This window comes from Stenella coeruleoalba (genome assembly GCF_951394435.1).
Source record: "Stenella coeruleoalba genome assembly, chromosome: 5".
In the NCBI taxonomy this organism is placed as follows: Eukaryota; Metazoa; Chordata; class Mammalia; order Artiodactyla; family Delphinidae; genus Stenella; species Stenella coeruleoalba.
In genome coordinates, this window is record NC_137150.1 from 20,856,271 (window position 1) to 20,869,832 (window position 13,562).

The window sequence follows — 13,562 nt, forward strand, 5'->3', positions numbered from 1 at the left end:
CTATAATTGAAAGTCTAGAAATAAACCCTTACTTATAGGACCAATTGATTTTTGACAGGGGTGCCAAGACCTTTCAATGGAGAAATAATAGTGTTTTTGTTCTGACAAAACTGGATATTCACACAAAAAAAAATGAAGTGGGAATCTTTTCTCACACTGTATACAAAATGAATTAAAAATGGATTATAGACCCAGTGCAAGAATTTTAAAACTATAAGGCACTTAGAAGAAATTATAGGAGTAAATCTCTGTGACCTTTAATTAGGCAATGGTTTCTTAAATATGACACAAAAAGTGCAGACAACAAAAGGCAAAAAAATACATAAATTGAACTTCATCAAAATGAAAAACTTTGGTCTTCAAAGGACACCATCAAGAAAGTCAAGAGACAACCCACAGAATGGAAAAAAATTTCAAATTATGTTACTGATAAGTGATTTGTATCCAGAATATATAAAGAACCCTTATAATTCAACAATGTCAAACAAGCAATTAAAAAATGAGGAAAGGACTTGAACATTTATCCAAAGAAGATATACAAATGCTCAAAAGGCTATGTGAAAGATGGCTCAACATCATTAGGCATTAGGGAAATGCAAATAAAAATCACAATGAAATACCACTTTATACCTGTAGGATGACTAAGATTAAAAAAAAAACCAGTTAATAACAAGTGTTGACAAGGATATGGAGAAATTGGAATTCTTATACATTGCTGTTGGAAGTACAAAATGTTGCAGACATTTTGAAAAACATTTTGGCAGCTTCTCAAATGGTTAGACATAGAGAGTTACCATATGACTCATTAATTCCACTGCTAGGTATATAAACAACAAAAATGAAAACATATTCACACAAATACTTATGCATGAATGTTCATAGCAGTATTATTCATAACAGCCAAAAAGTGTAAATAACTCAAATGTCCATCAATTGATGAATGGATAAACAAAATGTGGTATATTAATACCATGAAATATTATTCATCTATAAAAAGAATTATGTCTAGACACCTATTAGAACATGGATGAAACTTGAAAACATTTTGCTAAGTGAAAGAATCTGAATCTCTATTGAATCATTCCCATGGGCATATAGACATGCCTTGACACCTATTAAAAAAACCCCTTCTCTGATCCCCAAGTCTTCCTCTAGGTGTCCCATCACAGTTTTCCATATTCACAGCAAACTACTTCAGAATATTTTCTATACTCATAATTTCTGCTTCACCTCCTATTTTCTCACTAACCCACTCTAACTAGTCTCTTAATCTACTACCACTATTTTGAAACTGCTCTTTTTAAGGTCATAACTTTTGACAAAAACAATGATAACCTTTCTGTTATTATCTTAACCTCTCAGTAACATTTAATATGGATGATCACAGTCTCCTTCTTATTTTTCAGGCTTTCAGATAACTGTACCAATCTGTTTTTCCCCCTACCTCACTGACTGCTCCTTCTTCATCTCCTTTGCTAGCTGTTTCTTATCTACCAGACCACTACAGATTTGATGTGCCAGGATACCATCTTTGTCCTTTTCTTTTTGTATTCATGATTCCTCTATGTGATCCCATCTATCTTAAATCAGGGGACTCAGTATATACCACAAAAATCTGACTGTGAGGAGACTAAAGTCACCCAAGGGTAATTCTCTGAAAAGTATTGCAGATGGGAGCCATTAGTTATAGTGCCTGAAGCATCTGGGGGATGGGAACTCCTAACTAAGCTAGCAAAAGGGATTCCAAGGAATCCAACCAATAGCACCTACTATACCACCAATATGAAATTGCTCCTAATTTTTGTTTTCAGCTGTATCTTCGGTTCTGAGTTCCAAATGTATATCCACTATCTTACCCACCGTGTCCATTGGACTTCTCATAGATTTCTCAAATTGTATTGGCCAAAACAGTACACCCCATCTCTTCTTCATCCCCTCTATCCAATCCATCTTCCAATCCAGTGTTTCTCATTTCAGCCAGTGGCAGCATCATCTGTTTAGTTGTTTGGGTCAAAATATTGGTGTACTGCTCTCTTTTTCTCAAACACCACACATCCAAACAATCAATAATCCCTGTTGGTTATAACATACACATGCCCACATGCACACATACACACTCAGTGAGTGTGACCACTTTTGACTCTTTTTGTGACTATAATTCAAATGCTTTGAACTCTTGGCTGAATCACTGCAATGGCCTCCTAAGTGGTCTCTTTTTCTGTATACTTGCCTTTCTTCTGGGGGCAAACAGTAGTCAGAGTGATCTTTCTGAAGTCCAAATCAGGTTAGCACTTGCTATACTCCAAGTTATCATGTTTATCTTACTATATGTTAATGATTGTTATGGCTCCCTCCATTCCTCAGTGGTTAGAGCACAAAAACACTTAATAAAGTTAGTTTTTCTAAGCAACGATAAAGGGCCAAGAATGGTCCTCACCAATCTATGCAGAAGAGAGGACAGGATTTTTATTGCCACCTGAGGAGACCCAGGAACTGATTGTTTAATGATCATGTCCCAGGTAACACAGCTAATAGGTATTATAGTTAAGCCATTTTTTGAACACGGACAGACTGGCTAAAGCTGAACTTTTATAACCAAGCACTACTCAATTTTTCATTGAAGTGGTAGGACCATCTTGTAAGTCAAAGTCCTATATTGACCGAAATTGCATTTAATTTTTAATTTAATTTGAGGAAGTAGGCATATATAATATGTAACTATAACATCGATAATTTCTTATTATTAATGCCATATATATTTCTTACTTAGATTTTATTTTGTGTTCAATAAGTTTTCTTTGTACAAATACCTTTTAAAAATATTTATTACTGAATAATCATATACATTTTTCAATGGTTAAATTATATTTTTTCATGGTTGTTGCTGGCATGTTAGAATCCTCTTGATTTTTGTGTATTAAAGTCCAACAAACTTGCTGAGTTGTCTTATTAGTTGAGATATTTGATTATAGATTTCATTCATTCATTCATTGACCCCATATATATTTAGTGGGAGCCTAATATATGTTAGGTGTTATTATAGATAATAGTATAAAAAATAAATGAATCATGTACATTTATTTATATGTAATCAATTTCTGTGTACATAATTGCTATTTATTTTTTCTTGCTAAGTCTTATATCTCATTTCTTTTCTTGCCTTATTGTATTGGATGAAATGTCCATTGAAATATCAGATCAAAGTGGATATAGTAGGCATTCTTACCTTTTCTGTTTGTGAAAGATTGCACCTAATTTTTCACCATTAAATATAATATTTGCTGTGGGATTTTGGTAGATCTTATTTATTATGTTATGTAGTTTTCCCCTGTTTTAGTTATGAATATATTTTGGATGATATAGAATGTTTTTCTGTATTTATTGTGATATGCATGTAGTTTTTCCTTTGTAATATGATAGATTATATTAAACAGGTTTTCTAATGTAAATCATCTTTGCTTGCCTGGAATAAATATCCCTACCTCACTGATGTACATATATTTTAAATAATTGCTAGATTTATTAATATTTAAGATTTTTACATTTATAATAAGTGAGATTAGTCTGTGAATTTTCCTTCTTTTACTCTCATTTCCCAGAATTGTCAAGGTTATACAGTTGACCCTTGAATGACATGGCTTTGAACTGTGCAAGCCCACTTACACATGGATTCTTTTCAATGGTAAATACTATAGTAATACATGATCCACAGTTGTTGAATCTGAGGATGTGGAACCAGGGATACAGAGGAACTGTAGAGATATGGAGGAACTGCATATGTGGAGAGCTGACTATAAGTTATAAGCAGATTTTTTTTTCCGTGTAGAGGGTCGGCACCCCTAACTCTCAAGTTTAAAACTCAATTATCATTGTATCTTCTTTCCAAAAGCTGCCACTCATGAACTTCTTTATTTCTGCCTCTGATACCTATCCAGGAACATTTTAAAACCTAGAACCTTCTTTCTCACCACCCTCAGAGATTTGATTTTTCTCATGTGGTTGATTTTTTTTCTTAGTAATGCTTTTAAAATGTATCATTATTTTTCTCCTCAATATAATTAATTTCATCCCTGAGTTGCTTCATTCAGTTCAAATTTGACAGTCCACATTTGACTCCAACATATGAGCCATTGCAGGATTAGTCTTCTGAAAAAACCCAAACCACCTTGTCACATCTTTACTCATTAAATTCAAGGACTAACTATCATATATATGTTAATATTTTTTCTCTAACTTCCTCCAGCAGGTTTCTTCCCTAATCAGCTGCCTTAGCTGTTTTTATTATTGTTATTATTTTTAAGTTTCTGTTGCTGTGCACCTGTAATTAATTTCACCAAATTGATTGTAAGCACCTGTAGGGCAGAGACTATGTTTATCCTTCTTTGTATTCACTATAACTTCTGGCTGAGTGCTTGACATGTGCTGCTCTTCAATAATGTGCTGTTTGTTTGATTGATGAATCCCTTGTCTCTGCCTGATTAGCTCAGTTGTTAAGTGCCAGGTGCTAATGAGGCCAGGGTCATAAGATCAAGCCCTGTATGGATCATTAGCTTTGGCTTAGTTCATAACCCCAGTATGTACTCTACCTCAAATCAGCATTTCCAGGAAGCATGTGTTTGGACACAGAGTGGGAGCAAAGTAGAGGATGAACATTAAGATAGTGTAATTTCATCTTCACTACCAAAGGTAACACGTCCTAAAATGTAAGGGCTCTTCCTGAGGATGGATATGCAGTACATTTTCACGTACACAGGACAGCCAGCTCTGAGCTTGTTCCATAGTTCTGACTCAGCTGAACTTACAGAATATTTTTCTTTCATCCTTCAAGTCAAAATCAGTAAGCTACTTAATTTGTTTAAAAAAGGAATCTCAAAACCTTATGAGTGAAGGTTATATGAAGGTTGTTTCCTGGACATACAGTTTATTTTAAATTATTGCCAGCATAGTCCCATCTATTACTTTGTCATGACTTATTTAATGTTACATTTGCAAATATTCAAAAGCAATAATATATCAGCCATTTCTGTGACCCTCAGAAAATGATATCTAAGTTATTATTTTTTCTAAAATTTCTGAAGTTTTGAGTTTAGTAGATATCTATGTACAGATTAATTGGTTTTAGTACTGAGTTGGTTTCACATAAATGTATGTTCAATAATGGTTATTTTTTATTTTCAGTACAAGAGAAAAACTCAGTCTACAGAGACATAACTGTAAGATGAAATGAGAAACAATGCAGTTAGGATCAAATGATTAAGGAGAAAAACAAATAAATGTGTAAGAAATATAGGGAAAAATTAAACAGGTAAAAATACCTATATGATGTTCTTTTTGAGTTCTATTTGATAGAAAGCTAGGAGAAAACACAATTTTTTTTGCCTGACAGGAAAACTAATAAAGTACAAAGTATCAGACAAATACTTTACAGTTTGAGTAACAAGATTTTACGCTTTCACAGGAAACTGGTATCTATCCTAGGAATGAAGTAACTGGATAAATGTAAAGCTAGATGTTTTTAAATTAACAAAACTTCTCTACAGAATTTTTCAACCAGTTATTAAGAGATAGTTTTTAAGAATCCATAAACATTATAAGAAATCTAAAATCAGAAGGACACAAAGAAAGCCAAAGAAGTGTATCAGTTTTGTTTTCTGAGTTGATTGACATTGCCTTTATTTTGCCTGTAAGAAAGAAAGAACACAAAATAGCCACTCCTCCAGGGTAACAAGCACATAGTCTAATGAATTGTTCCTTTGGAATATTATGTTGTGTTTGTACTCACTTTTCTACTATGTAACCTGAATGACTTTCCTGCTTCCAGGTCTAATGTCACCAACTCTTATTTAATGTTAGGGCTCTTTGTTTCATAGCCTAAGTTGATCAGACATTTCTCATAGGAAGATAAAAGTGTTCAGAGGAATTTGTTTTGGATTATCCTCATCTGTTTGAAAAGTACAGCATATTGATTAACAACATAGGCTCTGATTTGCTCGTTTTCAAACCTAGTTCTGTCGTGCACTAGATGTCTAACTTTGAGGCAAGTTATTTAACCTCTCTGTCACAGTTTTTGTCTGTAAAATGGGGCTAATAATTGTACCTACTTCTTAGGACAATTCTGTGTCTTAATATAGGTAAAGGGTTTTGAACTGTGCTTGACAAACAGCAGATACTCAGCAGATGTTAACTATTAGTAGTAACATTATTATCCTTGTTGCAGACCACTGAGATGGTCATCACTCCACCTGATCCTTGGTCCTAGCAGTATCTCGCTCTGCTCTGGACCTTGGGGCCTGTCATAGTTCAACTGTCTTTGAACTTCTACCACAGTGCACCCAAGTGCACAGGAAACAATTGGCTGCACTCTCTTGCAAGTCTCTGCGCTTTGAACAGCTAGTGGTTATCAACAAACAATGGTTTAACCATTATCAATCTTAGATTTATAATACTTTAGATTTGGAAAACCTGAAACCTGCACAGCCATCAGTGTTTCTAGAAAGGAAAATAAACACATATTTAGGATATAGAATATAAATTTTAAATTTTAGAGTTTGGTAGAGAGCGCTTTGGGAACTTTATGTTGGGGATATAACAGTGAACAAAACAGATAAAAATCACTGCCCTCAAGAAGCTTATATTCTAGTGGTGGGAGACATGCAATGAAAAAAGAAACATAAATGAAATATATTTTGTGCTGTAATGGGATACGTGTAAAGAGAAAAATAAATCAAGGAAGGGAGATAGGGCATGTCTAGAATGGGGGGTGGGGGGCATTTGAAATGGAAGGAAGGTTTCAATCCAATTTCTAGATTGGATTACCAAGGAAATTTGCACTGAAAAAATGAATTTGAGGAAATATCCGAAGGAGATGAGAGGGTGAGCCATGAAGATCTTGGGGAAGGAACTTTCCTGGCAGAAGGAGTAACAAGTTATAAGGTCCTGAGTTTGAATTGTGCCCCTTATTTTTGAGGAACAGCAAGGAGGCTGGTATGGCTGAAGCAGAGTGAGCAATTGTTGGTGTAATAGGATATGCATTCAGAGAGACAATGTAGGCCAGATCATGTAAGGTCTGGGTATAAATATATCATTTTTCTTTATTATAATTAATTATTCTATTATTGTAAGTACATTGATGCTTCACACTTCTACTCTATTTTTAAATGGTTCAAGAATTCCAAGGGGTTACCCAGTTCTGGGAGCATGGTTGCCAGTTTTCTTCTATGCTAGAGGGAGCTGGACTCTTGTTAGCTCACATCTGTCTTTCTTCCTGCTTCCACCCTGCCCTGCTCTTCCAGGGCAACCTTTGAAGTTCTTAGGGACACTTTTGAGACATGTCAGGTCTAAGACACTGCCTACTGTAGCAGGGCTCATGCTTAGATTCAGAAGATACCCAGCTCTTAAACCACAGTTGCATACTCAGCCATAGTTTATCATATCATATCTCCTGTGCCAATGCAGCTGGGGCTGGCAGGTAACTTCTAGCATCAGTCACCAGCTGTGCCCAATCCAGGCCTTCCCTTGACACTTAGTCCCTTGATAGGGGCCTATATGGCTGGCAGAGCCTCCCCTGGCCGATGTGGTATGCATTTACAAAGGCATTTCCTCATTGTCTTATTGAGTAGCAACACCCATGTGAGAATTGGGGAGAAGTCTTTCTTTCCTCTGGGTGTATATGGCTCATGCAAGGCTTAGTGAACATGTGCTGGATTTCAGTTCCAATTTATCACCTCTCCAGTTGGTGTCTTACTCAGGGCACAATTCGCCTAACTTTAAATGGTGGTGATGGCCTAGACTTTCTTCCTCAGGTCCTGGGACTCCTTGTACAAATGAATCCAGTCCTTGCACAGCTATGTTCGTAGGGGCCTTACTGAATATCAAACTTGGAAACAAGAAAGGCCTATTATACTTGAATCCCAGGGCAATGTTTGCATCCTTGGGTTACCTTTGAGAACACAAAAGAAGACTTACAAAAAATTTCTTGAACAAAGTGATCTATGTTTTTTAACTTTAAACTTCTGAGATGCTAACATTTTCATTATCTCCTTAGTGTACTCCTTATTTAAATATTAATTCATATCTTCTCTTTTTTTTCTTTGTCAATCATATTAGAAGTTTCTCAATTTTTTTTCATCTTTTCAAAGAATCAGATTTTGGTTCATTGATATTCTCTCTTGTATTGTGTTTTCAATTTCATTTATTTCTGTCCTTGTATTTACTATTTCCATTCTTATATTTATTATTTCCTTATTTCTCCTTGCTTTGGGTTTATTTTTCTCTTTTAACATGAAAGTTTAGATTATTGGTTTGAAACGTATCTTCTTTCTAATATAAGCGTTTGATGCTATAAATTTCCCTCTAAGGCCTGCTTTAGTGGCATCTTACAAATTTTTCTGTGTTACATTTTCCTCTTTGTTCAGTTCAAAATATTTTCTAATTTCTCTACAGACCTCCTCTTTGATTCACAGATTATTTACTAGTGTGTTAATTCCAAGTATTTGGATATTTTCCTTTATCTTTCTGTTATTGATCTCTCATTTAATTTCATTATGTTCATAGAACATACTTTGTTTGACTTAAATTCTTTTAAATTCATTAAGATTTATTTTATCACACAGGATATTTTCTATTTCGGTAAATATTCCATGTGCAGTTGAAACAAATGATCTGCTGTTATTGGATGGAGTGTTCTATAAATATAATTTAGGTACAGTTGACTGATGGTGTCATTTAGTTCTATATCCTTGCTAATCAATTGCTGACAGAGGAGTCTTGAAGTCTCCAACTCTAATTGTGTATTTATTTCTCTTTTTAGTTCTGGCAGTTTTTATTTCATATATTAAAAAAAAATTCTACTGGTGTATAGTTGATTTACAATGTTGTGTTAGCTTCAGATGTGCAGCAAAGTGATAAATTTATACATATACACATATTCATTCTTTTTTAGATTCTTTTCCCTTATAGGTTATCAGAGAATATTGAGTAAAGTTCCCTGGGCCATACAGTATGTGCTTGTTGGTTACCTATCTTATGTACAGTAGTGTGTGTATGTTCATCCCAAGCTCCTGATTTGTCCCTCCCCCACACGTTTTCCCTTTGGTAACCATAAGTTTGTTTTCAATATCTGTAAGAATGTTTCTGTTTTGTAAGTAAGTTCATTTGCATCATTTTAAAAAATTAGATTTCACATATGAGTGATATCAGGATATTTGTTTTTCTCTGTCTGACTTCACTTAGTATGACAATCTCTAGGTCCATCCATGTTGCTGCAAATGGCATTATTTCATTTTTTATGGCTGAGTAATATTCCATTGTGTGTGTGTGTGTGTGTGTGTATATATATATACACACACACATACATACATACACACCACATCTCCTTTATTCATCTTTCTGTTGATGGACATTAAGGTTGCTACCATGTCTTGGCTATTGTAAATAGTGCTGTAATGAACATTGAGGTGCATGTATCTTTTCGAATTATGGTTTTCTCCAGATATATGCCCAGGAGTGGGATTGATGAATCATATGATAGCTCTATTTTTAGTTCTTTAAGGAACCTCCATAGTGTTCTCCATAGTGGCTGTACCAATTTACATTCCCATCAAGAGTATTGGAGGGTTCCTTTTTCTCCTCACCCTTTCCAGCATTTATTGTTTGTAGATTTTTTGATGATGGCCATTCTGACCAGTGTGAGGTGATATCTCATTGTAGTTTTGATTTGCATTTCTCTAATAATTAGCTATGTTGAGCATCTTTTCCTGTGCTTTTTGGCCATCTGTATATCTTCCTTGGAGAAATGTCTATTTAGTTCTTCTTCCCATTTTTTTTTTGATCGGGTTGTCTCTTTTTTTGATATTGAGCTGCATGAGCTGTTTTTATATTTTGGAGATTAATCCCTTGTCTGTTGCTTCATTTGTAAATATTTTCTCCAATTCTGAGGGTTCTCTTTTCATTTTGTTTATAGTTTCCTTTGCTGTGCATAAGCTTTTAAGTTTAATTAGGCCCCATTTGTTTATTTTTATTTTCATTACTCTAGGAGGTGGATCAAAAAAGATCTTGCTGTAATTTATGTCAGAGAGTGCTCTGCCTGTATTTTCCTCTAAAAATTTTATAGTATCTGGCCTTATATTTAGGTCTTGAATCCATTTTGATTTTATTTTTGTGTATGGTGTTAGGGAGTGTTCTAATTTCATTCTTTTACATGTAGCTGTGCAGTTTTCCTAACACCACTTATTGAAGAGACTATTTTCTCCATTGTATATTCTTGCCTCCTCTGTCATAGATTAGGTGACCATAGGTGCTTGGGTTTATCTCTGGACTTTCTATCTTGTTCCATTGATCCTTAGTTCTGTTTTTGTACCAATACCATACTGTTTTGATGACTGTAACTTTGTAGTACAGTCTAAAGTCAGGAAGCCTGATTCCTCCCACTCTATTTTTCTTTCTGAAGATTGCTTTGGTTATTCAGGGTCCTTTGTGTTTCCATACAAATTGTAAACTTTTTCTTCTAATTTTGTAAGAAACGCTATTGGTAATTTGATAGGGATTGCATTGAATCTGTAGATTGCTTTGGGTAGTATAGTCATTTTCACAATATTGATTCTTCCAATCCATGAACATCGTATATCTCTCTATCTGTTTCTGTCATCTTCGAGTTCTTTCATCAGAATCTTATAGTTTTCCGTGTACAGGTCTTTTGTCTACTTAGATAGGTTTATTCCTAGGTATTTTTATTCTTTTTGATGTGATGATAAATGGGATTGTTTCCTTAATTTCTCTTTCTGACCTTTCATTGTTAGTGTATAGGAAAGCAAGGGATTTCTGTGTACAGATTTTGTATGCTGTAACTTTACCAAATTCATTGATGAGCTCTATCATTTTTCTGGTAGCTTCTTTAGGGTTTCCTTTTTTTTTTCTCTTTGAATAATCAATGCTTTTTTTTTTTTGAATTGGAATGTGATTTTTTTTTAAATTGGGGTATAGTTGTTTTACAATGTTTTATTAGTTTCTATTGTACAGCAAAGTGAAGTAGAGTTCCCTGTGCTATACAGCAGGTACTTATTAGTTATCTATTTTATACATATTAGTGTATATATGTGAATCCCAATCTCCCAATTAATCCCACCCTGCCCCGTACCCCCACTTTACCCCCTTGGTGTCCATACGTTTGTTCTCTAATTCTCTGTCTCTATTTCTGCCTTGCAAACTGGTTCAACTGTACCATTTTTCTAGATTCCACATATATGTGTTAATATATGATATTTGTTTTTCTCTTTCTGACTTACTTCACTCTGTATGACAGTCTCTAGGTCCATCCATGTCTCTGCAAATGACTCAGTTTCGTTCCTTTTTATGGCTGAGTAATATTCCATTGTATATATGTACTACTTCTTCTTTATCCAGTCGTCTGTCAATGGACATTTAGGTTGCTTCCATGACCTGGCTGTTGTAAATAGTGCTGCAGTGAACAGTGGGGTGCATGTGTCTTTTTGAATTATGGTTTTCTCTGGGCATATGCCAAGTAGAGGTATTGCTGGGTCATATGGTAATTCCATTTTTAGTTTTTTAAGGAACCTCCATACTGTTCTCCATAGTGGCTGTACCATTTTACATTCCCACAAACAGTGCAAGAGGGTTCCCTTTTCTCCACACCCTCTCCAGGATTTGTTGTTTGTAGATTTTCTGATGAGGCCCATTCTAACTGTTGTGAGGTGATACCCATTGTAGTATTGATTTCCATTTCTCTAATAATTAGTGATGTTGAGCAGCTTTTCATATGTTTGTTGGCATCTGTATATCTTCTTTGGAGAAATGTCTATTTAGGTCTTCTGCTCATTTTTTGATTGGGTTGTTTGTTTTTTTGATACTGAGCTGCATGAGGTGTTTATATATTTTGGAGGTTCTTTGTCCGTTGATTCGTTTGCAAATGGTTTCTCCCATTCTGAGGGTTGTCTTTTTGTCTTATTTATAGTTTCCTTTGCTACACAAACATTTTGAGTTTCATTAGGTCCCATTTGTTTATTTTTGTTTTATTTCCATTACTCTAGGAGGTGGGTCAAAAAAGATCCTGCTGCGATTTATGTCAAAGAGTATTCTTCCTATGTTTTCCTCTAAGAGTTTTATAGTGTCCGGTCTTACATTTAAGTCTTTAATCCATTTGGAGTTTATTTTTGTGTATGGTGTTAGGGAGTGTTCTAATTTCATTCTTTTTTATTTTTCTTCAGAATTCAAAAGGTTTATTACTCATCTATTAATTCTATTACATTTATTTATTCAGTTGTATTGTTGTTGTTGGTTTTTCTTTACATCTTTATTGGAGTGTAATTGCTTTACAATGGTGCGTTAGTTTCTGATTATAACAAAGTGAATCAGTTATACATATAGATATGTTCCCATATCTCTTCCCTCTTGCATCTCCCTCCCTCCCACCCTCCCTATCCTACCCCTCCAGGTGGTCACAAAGCACTGAGCTGATCTCCCTGTGCTATGCAGCTGCTTCCCACTAGCGTTCTACCTTACCTTTGGTAGTGTATATATGTCTATGCCTCTCTCTCGCTTTGTCACAGCTTACCCTTCCCCCTCCCCATATCCTCAAGTCCATTCTCTGTAGGTCTGTGTCTTTATTCTTGTCTTACCTCTAGGTTCTTCATGACATTTTTTCCCCTTAAATTCCATATATATGTGTTAGCATACAGTATTTGTCTTTCTCATTCTGACTTACTTCACTCTGTATGACAGACTCTAGGTCTATCCACCTCATTACAAATAGCTTAATTTCATTTCTTTTTATGGCTGAGTAAAATTCCATTGTATATATGTGCCACATCTTCTTTATCCATTCATCTGTTGATGGACACTTAGGTTGTTTCCATCTCTGGGCTATTGTAAATAGAGCTGCAATGAACATTTTGGTACATGACTCTTTTTGAATTATGGTTTTCTCAGGACATATGTCCAGTAGTGGGATTGCTGGGTCATATGGTAGTTCTATTTCTAGTTTTTTAAGGAACCTCCATACTGTTCTCCATAGTGGCTGTACCAATTCACATTCCCACCAGTAGTGCAAGAGTGTTCCCTTTTCGCCACACCCTCTCCAGAATTTATTGTTTCTAGACTTTTTGATGATGGCCATTCTGACTGGTGTGAGATGATATCTCATTGTAGTTTTGATTTGCATTTCTCTAATGATTAATGATGTTGAGCATTCTTTCATGTGTTTGTTGGCAGTCTGTATATCTTCTTTGGAGAAATGTCTATTTAGGTCTTCTGCCCATTTTTGGATTGGGTTGTTTGTTTTATTGTTATTGAGCTGCATGTGCTGCTTATAAATTTTGGAGATTAATCCCTTGTCTGTTGCTTCATTTGCAAATATTTTCTCCCATTCTGAGGGTTGTCTTTTGGTCTTGTTTATGGTTTCCTTTGCTGTGCAAAAGCTTTGAAGTTTCATTAGGTCTCATTTGTTTATTTTTGTTTTTATTTCCATTTCTCTAGGAGGTGGGTCAAAAAGGATCTTGCTGTGATTTGTGTCAAAGAGTGTTCTGCCTATGTTTTCCTTTAAGAGTTTT

The 13,562-nt window shown here is 34.9% G+C and overlaps 1 long non-coding RNA gene across 1 annotated transcript in view; it reads right to left on the reverse strand.

Annotated features, from left to right (window-relative positions):
• Positions 1-13,167, reverse strand: part of LOC307186803 — a 332,981-nt gene extending 319,814 nt beyond the window's left edge. Inside the window, exon 1 of the long non-coding RNA XR_013828468.1 lies at positions 13,113-13,167. This is a non-coding gene — a long non-coding RNA (uncharacterized lncRNA). The remainder of the gene's footprint in view (positions 1-13,112) is intronic.
• Positions 13,168-13,562: the final 395 nt, after the last annotated feature.